Below are 4918 nucleotides of genomic sequence, written 5' to 3'. Positions count from 1 at the left end.
ATTGTAATGTTTTTAAAATTGTATAAACTGCCTTAATTTTACTGGACCCCAGGAAAAGGCAGCTAGTTTGGATCCATAATAAATACAAATATGTTTGTTCAGTATGGATATTTAAGTAGTTAACTAATAGCTACCTGGACTAACTATGTAGCAGTCTTATGGCTTGTGGGTAGAAGCTGTTCAGGGTCCTGTTGGATCCAGACTTGGTGCATCGGTACCGCTTGCTGTGCGGTAGCAGAGAGAACGGTCTGTCTTTTTATCAGTTAATATATAATAATAATATATAATAAATAATCCATTGTTGTATCTGAGGATCTACAATAGATACTGCACATATATATTCAACCACAAGGGTGTACTAATGAGCTATGTGAGACAAATAATATATTATAATTGAGGACTAGTGAAATGATATTATTTCAGTGTAGATAAGAGCAGGTTAAAATAAAAACACGACAGCCAGACAAGGCAGTGTATGAATCAAATACATTTGCATATGAATGGAGTGGAAATTAGCTGACTTCGTGAGGTAAGTAACATGAATGTGTCAAGCAGATTTCTTTGCAACGTTTAAGACATGGATTTCATTTTGTAATGTTAACAAGTTACCCAAAAGTAGTTAGAAGAAGGTTTACATTTGATTAGCTAAACAAAACTTGTTGAAACAGCGAAATTGTCGCAGAAATCAGCCTTTTTTTGCATAGTGGGGATGAAAAGAACGGCATTTAGGCTGTAATGAGCTCCAAAATTCAAGTCATTAGGTCGTCACACCGTTGATATAGCAACGTCCGCTAATAGTTTTGGCTGAGGGGCATTATTTGGCATGACAGGCCAAATCATAGTCTGGCTGTGTGTTGATGGGTGTGGAAGGCATACTGTATATACAAAAGTATGTGGACATCCCTTCAAATTAGTGGATTCAGCCATTTTCAGCCACACCCGTTGCTGACAGGTGTATAAAATCGAGCACACAGCGATGCAATCTCCATAGACAAACATTGACAATTATGGTGGAAAAAAATCACAAAAACTCTTATACACATGCGCTGTATGAGCCTTAAACCTGTATCAAATCAAATGTATTGGTCACATACAAATGGTTAGCAGGTGTTAATGCGAGTGTAGCAAAATGCTTGTGCTTCTAGTTCCGACCACACAGTGATATCTAACAAGTAATCTACCAATTCCACAACAACTACCTTATATACACACAAGTGTAAAGGAATGAATACGAATATGTACATAAAAATATATAAATGAGTGATGGCCGAACAGCATAGGCAAGATGCAGTAGATGGTATAGAGTACAGTATATACATATGAGATGAGCAATGTAGGGTATGTAAACATTATATGAAGTGACATTGTTTAAAGTGGCTAGTGATACATTACATCAAGATGGCAAGATGCAGTAGATGGTATAGAGTACAGTATATACATATGAGATGAGTAATGTAGGGTAAGTAAACATATAAAGTGGCTAGTGATAAATTGATTACATCAATTTTTCCATTATTAAAGTGGGTGGAGTTGAGTCAGTATGTTGGCAGCAGCCTCTCTGAGTTAGTGATGGCTGTTTAACAGTCTGATGGCCTTGAGATAGAAGCTGTTTTTCAGTCTCTCGGTCCCAGCTTTGATGCACCTGTACTGACCTCGCCTTCTGGATGGTAGCGGGGTGAACAGGCAGTGGCTCGGGTGGTTGTTGTCCTTGATGATCTTTTTGGCCTTCCTGTGACATCGGGTGGTGTAGGTGTCCTGGAGGGCAGGTAGTTTGCCCCCGGTGATGCGTTGTGCAGACCTCACTACCCTCTGCAGAGCCTTGCGGTTATGGGCGGAGCAGCTGCCGTACCAGGCGGTGATACAGCCCGACAGGATGCTCTCGATTGTGCATCTGTAAAAGTTTGTGAGTGTTTTTGGTGACAAGCCGAATTTCTTCAGCCTCCTGAGGTTGAAGAGGCACTGCTGCGCCTTCTTCACCACGCTGTCTGTGTGGGTGGACCATTTCAGTTTGTCCGTGATGTGTACGCCGAGGAACTTAAAACTCTCCACTACTGTCCCGTCGATATGGATAGGAGGCTGCTCCCTCTGCTGTTTCCTGAAGTCCACGATCATCTCCTTTGTTTTGTTGACATTGAGTGTGAGGTTATTTTCCTGACACCACACTCCGAGGGCCCTCACCTCCTCCCTGTAGGCCGTCTCGTCGTTGTTGGTAATCAAGCCTACCACTGTAGTGTCGTCTGCAAACTTGATGATTGAGTTGGAGGCGTGCATGGCCACGCAGTCATGGGTGAACAGGGAGTACAGGAGGGGACTGAGCACGCACCCTTGTGGGCCCCCAGTGTTGAGGATCAGCGGGATGATGTTACCTACCCTCACCACCTGGGGGCAGCCCGTCAGGAAGTCCAGGACCCAGTTGCACAGGGCGGGGTCAAGACGCAGGGTCTCGAGCTTAATGACGAGTTTGGAGGGTACTATGGTGTTAAATGCTGAGCTGTAATCGATGAACTGCATTCTTACATAGGTATTCCTCTTGTCCAGGTGGGTTAGGGCAGTGTGATGGCGATTGCGTCGTCTGTGGACCTATTGTGGCGGTAAGCAAATTGGAGTGGGTCTAGGGTGGAGGTGATATGATCCTTGACTAGTCTCTCAAAGCACTTCATGATGATGGAAGTGAGTGCTACGGGGCGGTAGTCATTTAGTTCAGTTACCTTAGCTTTCTTGGGAACAGGAACAATGGTGGCCCTCTTGAAGCATGTGAGGACAGCAGACTGGGATAATGATTGATTGAATATGTCTGCAAACACACCAGCCAGCTGGTCTGCGCATGCTCTGAGGACGCGGCCGGGGATGCCGTCTGGGCCGGCAGCCTTGCGAGGGTTAACACGTTTAAATGCTTTACTCAAGTTGGCTGCAGTGAAGGAGAGCCCGCAGGTTTTGGTAGCGGGCTGTGTCAGTGGCACTGTATTGTCCTCAAAGCGAGCAAAAAAGTTGTTTCGTCTGTCTGGGAGCAAGGCATCGTGATCCGCGACGAGGCTAGTTTTTCTTTTGTAGTCTGTGATTGTCTGTAGACCCTGCAACATACCTCTCGTGTCTGAGCCGTTGAATTGCGACTCCACTTTGTCTCTGTACTGACGCTTAGCTTGTTTGATTGCCTTGCGGAGGGAATAGCTACACTGTTTATATTCGGTCATGTTTCTGGTCACGTCGCCCTGATTAAAAGCAGTGGTTCGTGAGTTCAGTTTTGCACGAATGCTGCCATCAATCCACGGTTTCTGGTTGGGGAATGTTTTAATAGACGCTGTGGGTACAACATCACCGATGCACTTGTTAATATACTCGCTCACCGAATCAGTGTATTCGTCAATGTTGTTTGCCGCAATGCGGAACATATCCCAGTCCATGTGATCGAAGCAATTCCACGTGGAATCCAATTGGTTGGACCAGCGTTGAACAGACCTGAGGGTGGGAGCTTCCTGTTGTAGTCTCCGTCTATAGGCTGGGAGCAACAAAATGGAGTCGTGGTCAGATTTTCCAAAGGGAGGGCGGGGGAGGGCCTTATATGCGTCGCGGAAGTTAGAATAACAGTGGTCCAGGGTTTTGCCAGCCCTGGTAGCACAACCGATATGCTGATAGAATTTGGGGAGCCTTGTTTTCAGATTAGCCTTGTTAAAATCCCCAGCTTCAATAAATGCAGCCTCAGGATATGTGGTTTCCAGTTTACATAGAGTCCAATGAAGTTCTTTCAGGGCCGTCGATGTGTCTGCTTGGGGGGGATATACACGACTGATTATGATCGAAGAGAATTGTTTTGGTAGATAATGCGGTCGGCATTTGATTGTGAGGAATTCTAAGTCAGGTGAACAAAAGGACTTGAGTTCCTGTGTGTTGTTATGATCACACCACGTCTCGTTAATCATAAGGCATACACCCCCGCCCTTCTTCTTACCAGAGAGATGCTCGTTTCTGTCGGCGCGATGCGTGAAGAAACCAGCTGGCTGTACCAACTCAGATAGCATGTCTCGAGTGAGCCATGTTTCCGTGAAACAAAGAACGTTACAGTCTCGGATGTCTCTCTGGAATGCTACCCTTGCTCGGATTTTGTCTACCTTGTCACGAGACTGGACATTGGCGAGTAGTATGCTCGGGAGCGGTGCACGATGTGCTCGTCTACGGAGCCTGACCAGCGACAATTTTATCATCAGAAAGAGGTAACAAAACTGCCGTTATCACTTGTTTGTACGCTATGTTCCCATCATGATCTCACACACCTGCTAAACTGACACGTAGACAAAGGTTGTAAAAGCCGAGACCCAACTCTGTTTGTTGGGCTCTTAACGCTGCACTGTTGTGTGACTGTTCACCAGCTCCAGATTTGCAAATCTTACAATAAAAAGTTGTTTTGAAGAATCTGCAGTCTCTTCTTCCTTTTGGTTAGAATTTCTACACCACTGTAGAATGGCCTTACTGAAGAGCTCAGTGACTTTCAATGTGGTACTGTCATAGGATGCCACCTTTTCAACCAGTCAGTTTGTCAAATGCCTGCCTTGCTAGAGGTGCCCCGGTCAACTGTAAGCGCTTCTATTTGTGAAGTGGAAATGTCTAGGAGAAACAATTGCTCAGCCGTGAAGTAGGCCACACGAGCTCAGAACGGGAGTGCTGAAGCGCGTATAGCATAAAAATAGTCAGTAACGCTCAGAACCAAGTTCCACCGTCAGGACAAGAACTGTTCCCTTGGGAGCTTCATTAAATGGGTTTCCGTGGCCGAGCAGCCGCACACCAGCCTAAGATCACCATGTGCAATGCCAAGCGTCTTCTGGACGCTTGGAAAAAGATTGATTGAATAGGTGAATGAAAAATGAAATGCAAATGAGTATGAAACATCAGTCTACACTTGAACACCATGCACCAAGAGACTGAA

The sequence above is a fragment of the Salmo salar genome, chromosome ssa14 (genome assembly GCF_905237065.1).
Source record: "Salmo salar chromosome ssa14, Ssal_v3.1, whole genome shotgun sequence".
NCBI classification, from domain to species: domain Eukaryota; kingdom Metazoa; phylum Chordata; class Actinopteri; order Salmoniformes; family Salmonidae; genus Salmo; species Salmo salar.
Note: the sequence above shows the minus strand (reverse complement) of the source record.